Source organism: Rhinolophus sinicus, linkage group LG06 (assembly GCF_036562045.2).
Source record: "Rhinolophus sinicus isolate RSC01 linkage group LG06, ASM3656204v1, whole genome shotgun sequence".
NCBI lineage: Eukaryota > Metazoa > Chordata > Mammalia > Chiroptera > Rhinolophidae > Rhinolophus > Rhinolophus sinicus.
Window position 1 is genome coordinate 131358456 of NC_133756.1, and position 20389 is coordinate 131378844.

Genomic DNA, 20389 nt, shown 5'->3' on the forward strand with positions numbered 1-20389 from the left:
ACAACCAAAATGTCCTTCGATAGATGAATGGATAAAGAAGTTGTGGTATATACACACAATGGAATACTATTCGGCGGAAAGAAAAGATGAAATAGGACCATTTGTGACAACATGAATGGATCTTGAGAATATAATGCTAAGCGAAATAAGTCAGACAGAAAAAGCAGAGAACCATGTGATTTCACGGATATGTAGTATATAAACCAAAAACAACAAAAGAACAAGACAATCAAATGAGAAACAAAACCTCACAGACACAGACAATAGTTTAGTGGTTACCAGAGGGTGAGGGGGGCGGGGGTGGGAGATGAGGGTAAAGGGGATCAAATATATGGTGACGGAAGGAAAACTGACTCTGGGTGGTGAGCACACAATGGGATTTATAGATGATGTAATACAGAATTGTACACCTGAAATCTATGTAACTTTACTAACAATTGTCACCCCAATAAACTTTAATTAAAAAAATAAATAAATAGAAAAAAAGGTGGACAAAAATATAACAGTCATTTCATCAGACCTAGACGCAGCTCCCCAACCTTTCTTCCCTAATCTGGATGCTGCCCTTTCTGCCAAAATTTCCTGCATTCACACAAAGCTTTAAATGCGGTCACCTTCATTATGGTATCTGACCTTCCCACGGTGCTGGAGAGGGCAGATATTCTCATCCCCGTGTTAGGAAGATCAGGTTATAGAATGTTATCGGAACGCTAAATTTAAAAAAAACAAAAGGCGAGGGGGGATGACTCCTACATTGAGAAAAGAGATGAACCACAGTCATGTCTCCAGAATACTGAGGTCTTAACATTTGATCATTTCTGATCAAACTCACCCAGCTTGCTAATGGCAAAGCTTCTGGCTCAGTACTTTTTGATCAAAGGGAAGACGAGTTCGGTCCTTGGGCTATTTCATTTCAGTCAGCCTTCCCAAATACCCAGTAGGGCAGGCCGTGTTTCATCACACCAGGCCACAGGTGAGGCAAGGGAGGCCTGGAAAGAGTAGAGGATTTGCCCCCAGTCAACTCCTGTGTTTCTGACCGCCACCATCCTTCTGATCTCTTCCTGTCATCCTACTCCAGGCTCGCCCCTGCTAAACGATGGCTGCCTAGTAAATGCCTAGTAAATGCTGGATCCCCACCCCCATTTGGAGATGGCCAAGTCCTCTGCTTCCACCTCCTTTCCCGAGACCCCTTAGCCCACAAAGCCCCTAACCTGCTCCATTTCCTGATTTTTCTAAAACCCATGAAAAACCTCATGTACTATAACCCTGTCTCAAGACGCATGTAGCAGGCACAGACAAATCCCCTGAAATACCTGTTCTTAAACCTGAATTGCCACCTTGTTCCTTGGTAGAGATGGAGATGGCCCGGCTAGGAGCCAGGTGGCTGGTTTCACAGGAGCACAGAAACTCTCCTCCATACAAGGGCTTCTGTTTCTCTTCAGGCTACTGAGACAGTAACTTGGCGAACGAGGTAAAACACAACCTAGCCTTTATTCTTCGATCCTGTTCTTCCTCCCAGGAGCAGCCCCTCCACACTGAATGGCAGCCAATGGGAGAGGACCAGGGAGAACAAATGGAAGGTTACAGGGAAGGATGATCCCCGTGAAGGCGGGCCACGGGTAACCATCCACATAAACAAGCGCGTCTTCACAGGCCCCGGGCCGGAACGACTTGGGTTAGGCCCTAAAGAAGTCTAACAACAAACACAAAGGACTTGATAAGAGAACTAGGGAGAAGTGGAGACTAATGGGAGCTCCCCGTAAGGAAGAGTCCACCTACAACCACAAACAGGGCTAAGTCAAAATGTAAACAGGTCCTGTAGTTTCTTGCAATGTTTCTGCAAGGTCAATTTCCTATGCATATAGATTTTGACTATAATGTGAGCAGTGACTCTGGTTGGTTAAACATAAAGGTACCAATTCCTCAGCATGGCAATTTTGGGGGCATGACAAGAAGTCCTGGAGTTCTGTGAGTTGCGCTCAAGAGTGGAGGTCAGAGCTCCTTGATCTGGTTCTTTGACAGCGGTGCTATTGATATGCTGAAAGTGTGACAAAGCTGCTCTGTCAGCATAAGCCCTTATCTGGCCCACGCTATAAAAAGAAGAAGAAACAGCTTAAAATGTAAGAAGAGTATCCAGCCTCAAAGCCTAAGGAGGGACTCTGGAGGCTCTTCTCATTGGGATGCTCGGCAGCATCTGCCACTCTGGGACCTTCCGGCTCCCAGAATATTGGAAAGAGAGTCACCCTGCAGGCCTGACGCCACTTTCAGCACTGCCTCCAGGCTTGTTAAGGCACTTACTATCTTTGTTCCAGTGTCTCAAGACAACCAGCGATTCTGGGTTACCTAACATGCTCCTAGTTAGGTCCCAAAATTGGTACCTGAAACTCCAAGAACACAAGAAATTGCCTCCCCATCTTCTTCAATTCCCACTTGGGGTGCAGAGTCACGAGAGAGCAACCACGAGTTCAAGCAGCATTCCACACTTCCTCAACATTTCTTAAGCTCCTTTGGTTTTATTTTACTTAACACTTTTACAAAATTGCTCGTTTAGTGCAAAGTGTCAACGTTGCTGGTGTTTCATAAGGGGGCTGGGAGTCTTACCAAAGTAGTCTTTGGAGCTTGCGCTATTTTGAAAATGTCAAGATTTTCAACAGCTCGCTGCACACAGGCATTACTCTGACAGGCCCTTCTTCCAGAAGCATGGGAATCAGGCCATGATGAGCCAACATATGGTCCCCATACTCTCTCCAAGTGGAAACAGCATTAACCAGCCTCCTTCAGTATCCACCCCGGGCAACAAGTCAGCCCAGAACCCAAGGGTCAGGAGATCTGAGTTCAAAACAGAACAAGCCACCTCACCTCTCAGCCTCGGTTCTTCCATTTGCAAATAAAAAATAATAATGATATCCTTCCAAAAGGTTGTAGTGAGGATAAAATGAGGGAACATGCATTAAAGAGCCTCGCACAGTGCCTGGCATACAGAAGGTACTCAGTTAATGATTGCTGAACCTGACTGTGCTTTGACAGTGGCAATGACTATTGGCATCTACGTTTTAAAGGGCTGAACACGGAATGAGCCTCCTCCCCCCACTCCCACTAAACCTGATACTCCTCCCCCAGGCTTCCCTACTTCTAGTAACAGCATCACTGAAGAGTAAGATTCAAGTCCCTGGGGTGTCCGGATGGCTCAGTTGGTTAGAGCTCAGGCTCTGAGCAATAGGGTTGCCGGTTCGATTCCCACATGAGCCAATGAGCTGCGCCCACCGCAACTAGGACTGAAGGACAACTACTTGACCTGGAGCTGATGGGCCCTGGGAAAAACACACTGTTCCCCAATAAAGTCCTGGAAATACACACTGCTCCCCTTCCCCAATAAACTCTAAAAATGAAAAAGATTCAAGGTCCTTACCTTGGCTTAGACGATTCTAGATGACTCGACCCTTGCCTAGATCCTCCTCTTCTTGTACCACGCTCCTCCCTCCCCACCCTTCCTCAGTCGCACTGGCCTCCTTTCTGCTCCTTGAACACCAAGCTTTTTCCTTTTTCCTGCTTAACAGCCTTTGTACCGGCTTTCCTTTCAACCTGGAGGCTCTTTCCCCCATACTTTCATGCCTGGTTTCTTGTCGTTCATACCTCAGCGGAATCATGACCGTCTCAGAGCCCTTCCCAACCACCCACTAAAGTAGGCTCCCAGTCACTTCGTATCACACCACCCTATTCTAATTATTACTGTTATTTTTCTTACATATGTATGTGTTTGATGACTATCAGTCTCCCTGACTCATATGTGTACTCCAGCAGAGCAAGGACTTTGTCTGCCTTTTCACTGCTATTTTCACCCTATAATAGCGTCTGGCGTGGTGATAGCTGCGGAATGAATGAATGAGAAATGACAAAGACTCCTACCTTAAAGTGAGGCCATGCCTCCAAATAGGCTCACTGACCCTACAGAAGTCTAGATTCAGGTAACAAAGAGACAGGACCTTAAAGGGTCAAAAGCCATCAGAAGGCAGTGGCTTTCTGCTCTCACTGCCAGAGGAAGAATGAGACACCAACATGCCAAGAAGCATCATCCTTGGCTCTCTCCCAACTATGTTGCAGTATAATTTGGAGAAATCAGCCCTCCCTGAAACATCCCCTGACCCCTGCAAGGATGTGAATACACTCACCCAATGCTAGAGAGGAAACGACTGAGTGATTAAAAACACATAGGAGGATAATACAAACATCACCCTTATCACCCTTTTGTGAACTGGGAGACTATTTGGTGTGCAACCTGCAATCTGGTGACAGATTATATGCTCTCGCATGTTGCTCTCTATATATTTCATATGTGTTTGTTCTCCTCCCCCCACCCCTACCTCCAGTAAGATCCTACGTGCCTGGAGGGCTGGTAGCAATCATTCACTTATTTCTCATGAACCTCCTGCAGCACAGAACATTAATACCCACAGAGCATGCACTTGAACTCCCTTATCTCAACAGCCTGAGCACAAACACACATCACCTTCAGGGAGAGGCTGTACAGAACCCATCTCACTTTCTGATGTTACACATCCCCCAGAGAGTGGGGGAGGCAGGGCCCCATAGGCCCTGATAAAGGATCCTACACCCAGGTTGGAAGACTCCACAGTCCTGGGAGCATGACACAGATCCAGGAAGAGCCTTCCCCACTCCCACTACCTCACTCACTCACACATCCAACTAGACAGAGACACTGAAATCCAGCCAAACTCCAGACCCACCACCTGGAGGGGCAGTCAGTAACTTCTCTCCTTGCCCAAAGGTGCCAAAAGGAGCAGAGCTTGGCACAGACAGCTGGGCATAAGAAAGTCACAAAATTAACTGCACAAACTTAAAGCTCTCTTCTTGCAAAGAAGGAAGTCTGTCCTTTCCAAACTCTGAATTTACCAGACTAAAGCCTTCCAGCATGATTTGAAAAACTCTGTATTTCATTAGGTTCTCCAGATGTTTTCAGATCCATTCAGTGTCCAACACATTTCATAAATTATCTTTTCCGACCCAGTAACCCACGCTGCAAACCCATCTGCTTTCCAAGCTCCCACATGGGGTCCCAATACTCAGGATTGCTACTGAGTTAATATGATGTTTTAATTTCGGCTTCATGGGACCTCAAAAATCATGAAAGGATTAAAGTCAAACTCCTGATAGAATGAGGAAATCAAACCCAGATAGCGTCCCCTTCCCTAATTCTTTATAAAGAAAAGTGGCGGAGAAGCAATGTCGTAGGAGCTGAGGTACCAACTTTGTTACTACCAAACCAGTTCCAGCCGCTGAGCAAATAGCCTCTTTAGGTCTTGGTTTCCTCATCTGTCCAAGAGGGGGTTAGACTCTCCAGCTGGAGAAGCCACACACGAGGCCTCCAGAGCATGAACCCCAAACTCTGCCGGGTCGTACAGACTGGAGTTCAAATCCCCGCTCTGCCACACACTGGCAGTGCACGACCTTGAATGAGTTAATGACCTTTCTGAAAGTTGGTTTCTTTATCTGTGAAAAGAGAAGACCATTCCAACCTGACAAGATTATTACGAAGAGAGTGCTGATAATGTTTTTGGCCTACAGCAGGCATTCAACCTTCAGTGTCTGTCAGATTTTTCTCTCACTAGCTCTAAAACTCCACTCTAATTGAGTTGTTTTGCCTTTTTCCATGTTGCAAACTCTCGTATTATTAGATACTCCATAGAATAGCAGCTCAAAACACATTTTCTTTCTTTAGAGTTTAGGCACAACACTCACTGGCTTGTGTCCCGTGGCTCAGAAAGCGCAGCCCGAGAAAAGAGGCACCCCCGACAGCCTGCACTGAGCTAGGAACACACACTCTAGAGAAGTTTTAAAACTGCAGAGGAAACATTTTCAATTTCAGCGAACACACAATTTTATGCTTCTGTTTAATACTCTTCAGCAAGTCAGGTTCCTTAAGTGCGAAACGAAAAGGCTGGACCATGTGATGATTTAGGGATCTTCTAGCTATAACATCTTAAGACGCTGAGGTTCATCTCAGAGTACTCGGGAGCCACAGACGGAAATGTAACACTACCTATGCATAACTGAAAACACAAAGAAACAGGCAGACCAGCTGTCCTCCCCAATCTCACATGCCAACAGATATAGCCTTTGTAATGACATGGGGGAGGTGTAGTTAATGACACTTTTGTCCTATTTATTCCCAATTAAATCAGATTGTTTGGGGTGTTTTCGTTTTTGTTTTTGTTTTAACCAGAGGTGCTCCCAGTCAAGCCATAAGACACTCCCTTTCTCTCAGGCATTACTGACTGATTTTCATGCACCAGAATACATGGCAGTACACTGAATCCCTATGAAACCAGTACAACACTGACCTGTTCTCCCGTTCTTGCTGGGAAAGGCCGCAGACTCGCTCACTCTTCCCTTGAGCTCCATGCTGGTCTTGTGAAAACCCCAGTCCAGTTCAGACAGGGAGGGAGGACCTAGCCGCCTGCAGAGGTGAAGCAGAGGCTTCCAGCCACCTGCTTGCTTTCAATTTCGGTTCTGGAGCAGCTGCCTCCCAAGGTGTTACAAACCCCACAGCCACTTGCTCCTACTCATTCATTCTCTTTCCTCCCCACCCCTGACGCAAAATCTGGCAACAAGGCAGGAACTTAGTCCTAGCTCTGAGTCACCACCCGCGCTGTGGCCAAACAGCACTGGCTGGGGGTCAATAGCGAGGCAGGCACTCCCTGTCTCTAGGCCTCAGGCCTCGATTAATCTATTCGTAGACTGTGGGGTGGGCTGCCCCTCTAGAAACAGGACGTAAGAAACACCCCACCTATGAGCTGTGGAGTCAGAATGAACTGCTCGGATCTGCTCTGCCACACTGTGGCTGAAATCAGCCCCAAAGCAGAGTTTGATGGAGAAATGATGGCTCATTTATTACTACAGGTATTCCCCTGCGTTTCAAAAGTTCGAGTCACACCTCTAGCTTTTACGAAAGACCTACATTAAGTACCTGTTTTCACTAACCAACAGAAATCCGAAGAGGACTGGTGCTTTTACAGAAAAAGGCAAAAAGCAAAACTACCGTGTTTCCCCGAAAATAAGATCTAACCGGAAAATAAGCCCTGGCATGATTTTTCAGGATGACATCCCCTGAACATAAGCCCTAATGCATCTTTTGAAGCAAGAATTAATATAAGACCCGATCTTATTTTCGGGGAAACACGTTAGTGTTCAGCATTTGTTCTACAGCGAGCCGGTAGAGAGGCAGCGTGTACCCTGAGCAGTGAGGGGGACACCGCCAAGCTCCTTCCCAGGGAACTACACTCAGCATCAAGCAGCCAGAGTTTTGAACTCTGTCTGTGACCATCTGTGCTTTATCTCGACTTATTTTGTGTATCCAGTAGCAAGATGTATCCTAAGTTAAATGCTTCTTCGCTTTACGCCATTTCGGCTTACGAGAAGTTTCATAGGAAGGCTCTGCTTTCAGATAGCGGGGGAAACCTGTATTTCACACTGTCAGAGCCAGCTAGGGGTTGAGCAGTTTACAAGCCGCCATACCCACTCCCCCTGTCAATCTATGATTCTTTCATCACTGCTTGGGATGGCTAAGGTCCAGTCAGCATTGACTTAACTATGCGGCTCTCACTCCCAAAACAGGCCCAGAAAAGAGAAAGTGAGAGGGGTCAGAAAGGGAAACTACGACACCTTTAACTGCCTGTGGCTTTACCCCCACAGCCTCAGATCAATACCGTGGTTCTTCACTGCAACCTACGTCTACACACAGTTATCATGTAGGCGACCACTTGAAATATAAGCTCCGCGGGACAAGGACTTCCATTTTCAAAGCTATTCCAGTGTCTACATACTGCCTGGCACACAGTAGGTGCTCAATAAATAGTAACTGAATGAAAAGAAAAAGGGAGATTTTATTCTGAGTCTACTTGGGTTGTCGGTTTGACTAAACCCTGTATTCATTACCACAGTTTTTTCCCTTTTAGATATCTCCACGTCCTTCCTAACGCCTACTACTGCCTATCGTGAGTAGACCATACATCTTTAAATGCAGAGCAGATTTACTGTGAAACGAATAAAGCTAAAGCTTTAGGCCCCTCACGTTCACAAGCCCTTTCCAAGGACCCAGGAAGGGCGCTAGCAATGTGTTGACATGCTTTCTGCAATTTTATATATTTTAAAAGAAGGCCTCCCGAAATGTATAAACATCAAGCCCCACAAAATATAGATCTGCCACAGGAGAATGAAAGAATGAATGACTCACAAGCCATCCTGACATGTCATCCTAACAAGGGCACTTGGTTTGACAAAACTTGTTTTAACCACAGAGGAGACGTGCCTTAGCCTACAGACACATCCTCCTTGGTCACAATTCAATTGCTGTAAGGATTGGAGTAGGTTTGAGAGCACAAACTCCATTCGCCAACATTTATTCAGCCCTACTGTGTGTTTAATACTCTGAATGCCTTCAGGCAAAACGATGATTAGAACATAATTATCCCCACTGGATAGGAGCTCACAATCCAATAGAATAGACAGATGTGGTCATATATAGATACAAATAAACACCTATTTTATATGTTAAACGTAAATAATGTGAATATACATAACTACAGATCACAGTGCCGCCATAATAGAAGAGGAAAGCAAGGCACCCCTATTGGCGAAGTAGCGATCTGTTAGGTGCCACACCCCTAGAAGGTAGATCATATCACCCCATTTTGCTAACGAGGATATTGGGGCCCAAAGGAATCAAGTGCCATCCCAAGGCCACATAACCAGTAAGTGACAGGGTCAGAATTCACGCCCAGATTTGCCTGGCTCCAAAGTGTGGGCTTGTTCTTAGTGGCTCCACTTCAGTCAATGGCCATTCGCTCTACAGAACCTCCCAACCGTCTGGGGAGACACGCTGGCTTCAGAGGTATTGGAACCACCTGGAGCCCCAGCAGAGGTTGGCAAGCTTCCAAAGCCCACACTCCTGGGAGTGGAGGAACAGGAAGCGCCGTGAGCTTATTCATCAGGTGTATAGGTAAACCCCTTGTTCACCAAGCACCACCCTAGCAGGAATCAGTGACAGCGACCAGGGAGCCAGAAGAGGCCACGTGAGAGGCTCCCACCCTGTGGCCCTGCCTCCAAACTTCCTTGTCCCTGTTGCCAAACCCATCATGCTGGAGCACAGCTCTCATTCCATTGTCTCTTGTCACACACCCTCTGTGGCTCCTAAGCCTCCGTATCTCTCACCACTTCCCTGTACCTTTGGCTCCTGCCCTATTTAGCAGCTCACCAATCCCCAACCCACCCTGCCTTTCCTCCTTCTGGGTGTGGGCTCTTGCTGTCCTTTTTCCTAATGAATGCTGCCCAACCTTCAAGCTCCCTTCTCTTCCCAGCCGTATTTCCAGGTCACTCCAGGCCATTCTGCTTTCTTACTTCCTCAATACTCTCAGCACTGAAGGCTTATACTCTTCACATAGCAATACTTCCCAACAACTCTTTTCTTTTCACCTTCCAAAAGTACTACATGTTATACAAGGGTACACATATACACGGAAAAAAGCAGAAGTTCCCTTTCTTGCCTCCAATTCAGTGTCAATCTTAGAGGCAGCACCTTTACCAATTTCTTGTGTATGCTTTTGGCTTTTTGCCTTTATTAAGTTCGTATGCATTTAAAATTTTATATAGGAAACAATTTACATAAATAGAATAAAACTACACATAGTATTCTATAACTTGTGTTTTACTTTACATATCGTTGATTCTTCCTCATCTGTATGCAAGGATGAACATAAGCAGTCCCCTGCACACACTGCTCCCCTAGGACCCCCACACCAGACCAACCCATTGAGAGAAATGATCCAGAAGCCCATCCCATGTGCTAATCTGCTCCAATATGTATCAAAGTTTTCAAATTGATGACCAACAGAAAACCAATTTGTCCCAAAAATTAGTTTTATGTGAGCCACATAGATTTTTAAAATTGAAACAAAGTTTAAAAATAGGAAAAATTCATATAGAAATCCAGCTCAATCGTTTCCCGGCCTTTTCGCTAAGATCAAGTGAAATCCAGCTCATCTTGGAAAAACAAAAGCTATGGCAACACGGGGCCCCCATGAGAGGTGGAACGGCCCTTCCAGTTCATTGCAGTCCCCTCCACTGCCTGCTGATTCCTGGTGGGGAGGGGGTGCTATTTACCACCACACCTGCATTACTGATTTTCTGACAGGAAAGAATGTTCTTTGTACTCATATCTCAACCAGAATTGGGAAAACGGAAGATAAATGGAGTGGACCGAGTATTCCAAAAGCAAATCGGAGAGCATAAACACCGTCTGGTTTTTAATCTGCAAATCCTCTACAGACAGCTGAGTTTGCGACCCCTATCTCATACCAACACCACTGATTCTAGAGATCTTCCATGGAGGAAGGAGACCTGTTGTAAAGAATAAGGATTTCTTGCATAAGACTAAGAACTAAAAGAAGATGGCAAACATAGGCCCCAAATTTTCCTTCTCACAAAAAAATCTTAGAAGAATCTTCCCAACAGCAATGCCAAGTGGACTCGTCCTTAGCCCCCTGAAGAGGTAAGCCCACAGCCAGCCAGCAGACTGTTTCTTCCAGTGACAAAAATCTAGAATGTCACCACCAACAGTGCTATACCTAAAGAATCCAAAGGCAGAGAGGTACCAGTGGCTGCAGCCCCTGACAGACATCCCCAGGAGCCAATGACAGCAGGCAGGGGCTCCTACAACAGGATAGCATCTGATCAGATGCTGCCCGGGACGAGATCATAGAGCTCCCTTCCCCAAGCCGAAAAATACATAGCCCGCTGTGGTATTTAGAGCACAGGCCCTGGAGTCCGGCCCTCGGCAGCTGCCCACATCACAGAAAAGGAAACTGTCCCAGAAAGCAACTTCAAAACATTGCCACCACCATCTTTTAAAAATAACAGCTTCCATTAGGAGGAATCTTCAAAGGCCCCCAATTACTAGATGATCAGACCTGAATGTTACTGCATTGCTTGCTCCCAATCATGACATGTGACATAAGTAGATTCGTTCAGTCACGTAACAAATATTCGAGAGCCAAGTAGGTGCAAATCCTGTAGTGTCTTATGAAATGTGAGTCATCAAGCAGAGAAAGGGGATGTGTAACAGCTTAGTTTCTATATTCTGTCAAAGGTGAACCAAAGGACAGAGTTTTTCAGATTTCCAGATTCGTGAATGATAATCTGTTTCCTTAGTCAAGAGCTAAAAATTCTCAGTTTATTACGCCTACTTGAGATCTTTTATCAACTTGAGACCTTTTGTCTCAAAGAATAACCCTCGCTTTCCAGAAATCACAGTATTAAAAGTTTTAGAGCCGAAAATGACACAGAGCTCACTTCATCCAATCTCTTTGATGAGGAAACTAAGGTCTGGGAAGGTTAGAAAATTGCTCAAGATCATAGTTATTACTAACCATCAATTAACACTAGGTTCCTGAAAACAGAGATTATTTAAAAAAAGCATACATTGTTTTAAAATCAATTTCCTGCCTTAAACAAAGGCAGTCATTTTCCAGTGACGAATTTCCACTAACAAACATGAAAAAATATATTTTAGAGCAGGGAATCCTTACGTCCAGTCAAAAGACCTTGCTCACAAATCCAGTGCATTTGGTCTGGATTCAAGTGGCATGTAAAACACACACACACGGGCCACTTGAAGATTGAGGCAAAGACTGGAGTAACGTATCTACCAGAAATGCCAAGAATTGTCAAAAACTACCAGAAGCAAAGAGAAAGCCATGGAATGGATTCTCCCTCAGAGCCTTCATCGCTTTGATTTTGGACTTCTGGCCTCCAGAATTTTAAGAGGGTATGTTTCTGTTGTTTTAAGCCACCAGGTTTGTGGTACCTTGTTATGGAAGCCCTAGGAAACAACAGAATCTATATGGTTTGGTGGCTTTGATTTCATACAAACCCAATGAGTCAACAGTGTGGAGAATCTGTCCCAAGCCACTGGGACCTTGGGACTTACTTAATAGTAGTATAGAGTCCAAAACAAGCGAGGTGAAAAAAAAAATGCTCTATTTTGAACTGATCAGACCCCACCTAAATATTCTGTTCACTTCTAGTAACCACGCCTACAGGCCAGAGCAGAAAGCTGGAGCATGTCCAGGAAAGACAAACCAGGACTGGGAAGACACCAATGGATCAAAGCCCCGCCATCGAAGGAACTGGAGGTGAACGGCGTAGGAAGGCTCAGCGCGTCACTGTTGTCATTTCTGAAGAGCTATCGTGAAGAAGAGTAATTTGATTTGTTCCCCGAGGTCCAAGACAGTAGAACTAGGTTGGATCCGTGGGGTAGTCAGTGGGAGACATTATTTGTCAAGGAATTAAGTGTCTACAATGTTATAGTAAGAGTGGCCTCTGAACAACAGACTGCCTCCTAGCTGCCCCCTGTTGGTGGAAGTTCTTAAGTTCAGGCCAAAAAACCATCTGGCAAGGTGTTGCTAAAGAAAGAACACAAACCCCAGGCCTGAAATCTCCCAAGATGACCTTACGTTCTTTGCTAGCTCTGTGAATCTATGAATCCATGAAACACCATTTAGCAGTTATTTGAGTCAAGAGGTTTCTGAAATACATAGGTAGGATGAAGAGATCCTGAGCATTGGGAGGTATGTTGGTGGGAACACAAAGAAACAAGGCCCTGTACAGAGCTACAACCGAGACCCAACTCCCAGGAATCTGGCCGCAGAAGCAGGTGGTCACAGCCCTGCAGTGGAGGCTGGTTTGGTTCCGCGAGCCCCCTTTTCACGGGCGGCTTACACTGAAATTGACAATAGCTATGTGAAGCTTTCTTTGAGATCCACAGCTTTAATAGTCCAGTGCGGCCAGTATCCATTAACAAGCTCCATGAAAAGTTTAACAGTCACCGTTTCCTGAACACCTATGAGTGTGAGTAACTGCATGAGATACTTGCACGTATTACCTACCTCTCCTGGTCACTTCACTGCAAGGTATTATCAACTAAGGGAAGTGTGGTTAAGAGAGGTTAAGTCATTTGTCCAAGCCACGCATTTCAGAAAGATTTAAGATTCTTATTGGAATCCAAGCCCAGAGGCGAAACTCTTTCCCTGCATCACATGCCTCCTCTACACCCTTCTTTGGACATTTCATTTGTTCAAGGTAAATAACACCACCAGGCAAGTGGGAAGTAAACAGATGGCTCTTCCTCTCTGGGCCTCAGTCCTCTCATCTATAAAATGGGGAAAGGCTGGAGAGAGTGAGCACAGGAAGCCCTTCGATCGCTAACATGAGGCACTGCTCTACTAGATTCATTTTCCCTATGTCACCTGCACACCAGTAGGCCAGAGAAAGTGGTGACAGGGGAGGCACTAACTCTAGAACTCACCACAAGGGGGACACAGCTAGTAACTTTTCCCATGCTGCCTTGAGGTCAGAGCAGTAATGGAAGACGGAAACCAAGAACAGGCACAAAGTCTGCTGTATGAGCTCACTCACAGGTGTGCAGTGTAGAATGACCCACATAAATCTTGACATTTAGCACTTTACTCCATAAATCGGAGCTGTGCTGTAAAGTATCAGCACACAGATCTGAAGGCTAGCTGTGCCAGAGCCCAGGGGACGTCCATGAGGAATTAAAAGCACAGGGTCTTTGTTTGGAAAAGATAAAGTTGTCAGTGGGGTGTGAGAGGTAAAGCAGTCCAGCCACATTCCAGTGGGAGGAGCCTCGTGCAGCTGCTCCCCACAGCCTGGTGCTGGCCTGATTGGTTAGGGAACCCTTCCACCCTCCATGGCTGCTTTCTCACACACCCGCCTGCAGCCTCCTAAGGCCACCTATTTCCCAACTGCTGCTCTACGGGTCTTCTGGCAATGGTATGAACAGAGCCAACTGTACACGGGGACTGGCCCAGCATCCCTCTACGACCTGGGGAAGGGGGACCATCCTACCCTCAGTGCTAGGGCGGGAGAGGACATCCGGTCAGGGAGGGGTTCTCTCTGCCTAGCTCACTTCTAGAAAAGGGCAAAATGGGATGATTTCGGAAACCCTCCTCCCAACCCCATTTCCTACTCAATTTCCTACTGATGCCCATTCAGGAAGGGAGCCCCAGGTTAGGGAACACGGCAGGAAGAAAGGGCTTGACCCTGAGTACCTGGACTTTCCAGTGAGCAAACCACTGACCCCAACTGGAATATCCTGACAGACTTTCCCGGTTTTATTCCAGTATTTCTTTATTTTTCCCTTTTTGGTTTGAGGGTGGGGGCAAAGAAGGACAGGAGAGGGGACGAGGCAGGGGAGAGTCATCAAAGTCCGTGGAAGAGTGTGGATTTGGAGCCAGGACTGGGTTCCCGTTACAGCCCCACACAGCCAGTGTGTCCTTTGAAAGCCTTCTAAACGGCGCGTGGTACCAAGGAGCTAAACAATAAGGGTCCCCTCTCCGTAAAGAAAACCTACTATCTCTCCACATCCCTGAACAGAGGGCCTGCAATGCCAGTGTGCAAAACCGTGTGCAGGGGGGAGGGGTAGTGTGTGAAGAACCCCACCAGGTAAAAGAGAGAGATGCATGTAACTTCAGCGGGCACAGCGTGTCATACTTTAGGTACTCTGTAGGCGTGATCGGATGCCTTGTTATAATCCTATGAGGTAGATACTATTATCTTGATTTTATAGAGGAGGACGCTAAGGATGAGAAAAATGAAGGGGTTTGTGCAAAGCCAGGATTCAAACTGAGGTCCTTTGACTCCACAGTTGGAGTCAAAGCTTGAGCTATTGTCCATGAAGACCACCTGGCAAAACTAGCTCCTTACATTTCCAAGGCAAGAAGACAACTTTGTTACAGGGTAAGGGCTTTCCTAGAAGAAGCCATTCTTCCGAGGGTCTCCATGCTCTGAAAATATACCCTCCACGTCCCTGTCTGGAAGTCCCAGCTCCCTGGTGTGGGTACTGGCGGGAAGCCTGAACGTTCGAGCTCCGAACTTGCTGGTGATCTTCAATGTGGACTGACGCCCCCCTTTGAAGAGGGTAACGGAAAGGCAATGGGAGCATACAACTTCCCCGACTCCTCTCCACCCACCTTTCTGAGCATTCCCCACTTGGGAGACAGCCACACATCACTGGCTCTGAATCACACATTTAAACTGCATGTTTCCAGATCCAGGCTCAATTCCCCAACGCCAAACTGTCAGCGGGAGGGATGCAGACAGCAGAGACAGAGCTCAGTGAATCACTTTCTCTGCGAGTGATGGTATCTGATGCATGTTAAACGCCTCCCTGCAATTCCTCAAGTGTCTATTAATCAGTGAACCAAGAGCATAGAGAGCACCAAGGAAAAATGTGCCATTGCGGGGGGAAAAAAGCAAATCATGAAATGCCTCCTTACTAAGACACAAAGACTTCCAAACCCAAGATGGGGCAGTGATGGCAATAGCCTGGTTATTGGGACACTTCTTCCTAATGGCCACAGAGCACGACATTCAAGAGCTCTCAACTCTTTAGCGGCAAAACCCACTTCTCCCCGGTTTCATCTAGACACTGGCTGGGCCAAGGACACAATTTGCCAAAGGTGATTAAAAGAGAAACTTGGAAAAGTCATTTGTTCTTGCAGAGCTTCAGTTTCCCCTTCCCTGTAAAGTGGCCCCAGAATTCTATCAGTCCTCCCCAGCTCACAAGATCAAACTAGATACACGATGGTCCCCAAGGCTCTGCTGTCCTCTTGCCCCTTCTCATGCCACATATCCTCCCCGGGAAAGCTCATTTGCTGCGATGGGTACGACTCCTGAAGCTGTACCTCCAGTGCTGCCCACTCTCTTGAGCCCTGGATCCCTAGATCCAACTGCTTACAGGACACTTCTACCAAGATGTCCTCAAGGCACCTTAAATCAACATATTCCAGAATGGAATGCTTTCTTTCTATCCTATTTTCCCTCTTTTATTCCCCATCTTAGTGAAATCACTGTTTAGTAAGATTTCCAACCAGGGCATTTGGAAGAACGACAGGGATATTTTTGTTGTCACACCAACTAGGGGGACATTTAGCGGACAGGGGGCCCCGGGTGCTATACAGCACTGCCCTGCACAATGAAAATCCGTCCCTCCCCAAATGCCAACAGTAACACCACTTAGAAATGCTGGCAGCGATCCTACCGCTTTCCCTCATTCCCTCTGCGTCGCTGCCTAGTCAACTCTACTTCCCACAGCACCAATCCAGCCAGCCCATCCTCTCCACCCCCACAGCACCCCCACTCTCACTGGGACGACTGCAGGAGCCTCTAAGGTTGTCATGCTGTCTCTGGGCACACCTGCCCACCTATTCCCGCTGAGCTTTCAACAATACCCCACACAACTACCTGTAATATCTCTCAACCTACAAATTGTCACTCTGCCTTAAAATCATCCAATAGCTCCCCTCACTTTTAGGATAAAGGCAAACACCACCCTTTCTCTGTTGCCTGCCTCATGGTTCACTGCTCCCTCGTGAATACCGATGCCCCAGTGGTGCCTCCGTGTCTTTGCACACTGTCTCCCTGGCTCTCAGATTAACTTCTATCTATCCTTCAAGATTCAGAGCAAGAGTCACCTCCTCCTAGAAGCCTTCCCTGACATCAGGCGGAGTTACGTACCTACTGGGGTCATAGCACTTACCATCCTGTTCTGATTGTCCTGCTTGCCCCGCTTCTCTGTCCGCTCTGATTCTCCAGCACAGAGCCTAGTATACAATATGAGCTTGATAAACCGCCCAGGAATTAGAAGTTACAGCTGACAAAGCATCCTCTCCTGCGATATAATGACCTACAGGCAGTTATCGCCATTCTTACTGTTTTATGAAAGAGGAAATCAAGGATCTGAGGGTTACATTCTTGTCTAGATTCACTAAGAGGTGAAGCTACACTTGAGCCTGGTTTTCTGATGGCAAATTCTTTGCTAATTGTCACAACACCAGTCTACATGAAAGATTATAGAACACACCCAGTTGGGGGTGGGAAGTGTCATAAGCCTGCCTTCTTTAGACCTGGGGGTAACCTCACCTGCAGACTGAGCTCTGGAAAACCCACCCCCAACATGCAGCTGCACAGCACCACTGGGAGGATGGGTATCCCTGTCCTGTCCTCTTCAGGCCTGGGGTGGGGGTATGGGTGGGGGATAACTTCATGTGCAGACAGAGCCCAGGAAAACCCATCCACATTAGCCAGCTGCATAACCTTATTCTTCCCCATCACACACGCTTCCTACACACCAATCATACTGTGCAGAAACCCCAAAGCCAGCTATGGTCAAACCGAGAGCCTGGTTTTCCTATCAGAAACAGCCGCACTCTGCCTACATGCAGCATGCTGGCTCCAGTGCGCCGGCTGGGTGCAGGGAGAAACACGAGGGCTGGTGCTAAGTGGCAGCATTTAAAGTTGCCATGCATTAAGTGCAAGCCACTTTAAATGGGCTGCCCACAGAGAAGGTGTGTCAGGTAAGACTTCTAAGAGCTTGGGAGGGGGCAGGAGAGCTGGGAGGGGGCAAGCTGTCCCGTGGTGCCACGCGAAAGGCTGCTACTTCCTAATTACTTTCTGAGAGTTTTCACCAGCACCTCACATATGCCATTTTGCTTCAAGAACACAAAGCAATTAGAAATAGGGTTTCAAGACTTTACGACTCTAACCACCGCTGTATTGGAACACATTTGGCTTAAACACGAGTATCAAAGACGATTAAGGAAATGTGCAGTTTGGTTCTGCAAGCCTCTCACAGGGCAAGGAAAATGATAAATGCTCATTTCAGGGCTCTGGATGGCAATCACTACCCACTGCAAAATGTCATCCAGAGATCACCATGACAACCACAAAAAGGCTTCCTTCCTCCAAGGCAAAGACAATAGAAATTTTAATTAAGGCCATTCCCTTTTTTTTTTTCCTGACCAATGGAAGAAAAACAACAAAATGCTATCCAGAAATACATGACTAAGCACACTTTCAGAATTCAAAAATACTTCTGCTTTCCAGAGTCATGCGATCTGTCCCTACCTCCCCAAAGCCCTCCCTCCTGCCCTCTCAACAACTCAAGTTTTACAGATCTCATAAATTAAGACTTGTCCAGATCTTTTATCAAACATTATAAAACTAGGCAAACATTCCAATTTAATTTTCTGACTGTGATTGAGAACAGGATTTCAGTCATTTTTATTTCAGTCATAAAATTCAAAAGGTCTGGCACATTTTTATAAAGTACTTCCAATAAACTCTGAAACAACCCAAGATAAAATGAGTGTTCTGTGGCCTGTGGGCAGGAGCAGATCTAGATTTGAACACTTGCTTTGTTTCCCTGGGTGACTCTGGGTTAGTTATTTAACCTCTCTGAGATTCTGTTTCCTCATCTGGAGGAAAGCATAATGCATGGAGAAACAGTGATAACCGTAACATGCCAGCACTTCCCCTGGTACATGGTGCACTGTCAACAAATGGCAGCACGTATTATTATTACTTTGCCCTGAAAGAATTAAGAGGCCTTGTCCACTCTTCTTAGGAAATGTCTCTGGCATGTGTTGGCTGCTGTCCCTTCTCACACTCCTAAATCCAAGCTTTCACCTCTCACACGGACTATTCCAACAGCCTCCTAACTGACTTTCTTCCTTCTCGAACCTGCTCTCTTTAGTTCATGTCTTTCCGGCCACCCAACCAATATTCCAAAATCCAGACCTGTGCTGATCACTTTGTTCTGTATAAACTTCTGAGACGATTTTTATGGAAAAACAAGTATGGCTTTCCTGATAAATACTTTAAAAGGCCTAAATGAAAGGAAAGCTAGAAAATTCCATTGTCATAAAGATGCTGATTCTTCTTTAAATTAATCTATAAATTATTTGTGAAACCAACCAAGATCTCACAGGCTTTTTCATGGATCTTTGCAAACCGATTTTGTAAGTTTAAAAGAGCAAAGGGACAAGAATAGCCAAGAACATTTCATCATCCTGGAAAGTTCTACGAGACAATGTCCTTCTAAAATAAATAATCTGTCTCAGTGGTTTTTATTTTAGAGACATGTGTTCAATACAGACTAAAACGTAGCACAAAAATAGTTAAACGGAGAGGAACTATTTCAATAAAAATACTGAGAAGTGGCCCCCGACTGGAGGTGGAGGAAGGTGGGTAACTGTCTCTGCCCCCCCAGTGTAGGGATTGGCCAGGGATGGGGGAGGCACGTAAGAAAAGCAGACTGGGAAAGAGGTAATGATCTTTATCAAAGGTCTAATGGGTCCCAGGCACTATGCTATGTGTTTTCCGTATGAAATGCATTTAATAGCCACCACAAGCACATAAAATGGGTAGTATTATTTCTATTAAAGATTAGAAAAACCTTGAGAAGGATAAGTGATTTACCCACAGGCAAAGAGCTTGTAAGTGGTGAAGGACCTTTCTCTCTGGGATTTCTCTTTCGACCCTACTTTGTGAGCTGTGCCAGGGCTGCTCTTAGCAGCCCCAGATGTCAGCAGGGGGACAGAGAGCCCAGGTGCCAGGGCTGAGCAGGAAAGTGCTGGCAGGCTCACTAAGGTTCGTGGGGGGTGGGGGGTAGGCACCTGGTCGACCTGTTCCCCCCACCCTCACTCCCCACTCCCCCTTTTATCTGGAAGGCACCTGGACCTTACTTGCAGACAAATACACGTGTATACAGTAAACGAGGAAGCCCCGGAGTCCAGCGCTTGCCACCTCCAGCACGAGAAATCCAGGTCACGCTCCAAGTCACCAGCTTAATGTGTAATGGGAAAAGAACTCTCCACATTTAAGCCTCTCACAGATTGTAAATCCTCAGCTTTTTACTCCGATTGCTTGACAGCAAATTCTACCCTCAAACATACAGTTGGATCTCAATAAATTTAACTTTGCTGATCCATAAATCCTGTTTAAAAAACATACATGTGTTCCAGCCCGCCCTTGGCTCAGGTGGCAAGGAGGGCGCTACCGTGAATTCCCGTTCTGTGAAGGCCTTGTAACTTTCACGAGGTATTTTACTGGGTTACAAGTAGACCATGAAATGCTGGCATCAGCAATTAAACTTGGATAAATAAAATGGAACACATTACCTAAGGGCACAGACACCTCACTCCATTTCTTCTTTTACGTGGATTCAATTTGACGTAACTCTCCATCACCACCCGCCTCCCATCATCTTTTCCCGGTAAACAAAGTTGCGCACAAAATTGTACACAACGTTGTGATCATTAAAAGCTTGGTGGTCCTTGGCCAGACTCAAAGGGCTAGTGAGAAATCAGAGCGTGAAAGGCAGGAGGCTGCAAGGAGTGGCTGGATTCTGACGCCTGCTCAATTCAGGGACAAACACTTGCGATACCTCTTATTATTTTTCACCCAAAATCGTTTCCCTAGGACAAAAGTTCTCAAACTAGTTCAAGTGGCACAACAT

The 20389-nt window shown here is 46.2% G+C and overlaps 1 protein-coding gene across 17 annotated transcripts in view; it reads right to left on the reverse strand.

Annotated features, from left to right (window-relative positions):
• The window catches only part of PLEKHA7 (pleckstrin homology domain containing A7), a 204555-nt gene that overhangs the window by 88562 nt on the left and 95604 nt on the right, over positions 1–20389 (reverse strand). Inside the window, exon 1 of one of the 17 annotated variants that reach the window (XM_074336075.1) lies at positions 6360–6469. The exons of the other annotated variants lie outside the window; for them this stretch is intronic. The gene's annotated coding sequence lies outside the window, so the exon portion shown is untranslated. Of the gene's footprint in view, positions 1–6359; positions 6470–20389 lie in introns of those variants that run through there. 17 annotated transcript variants of the gene reach the window in all.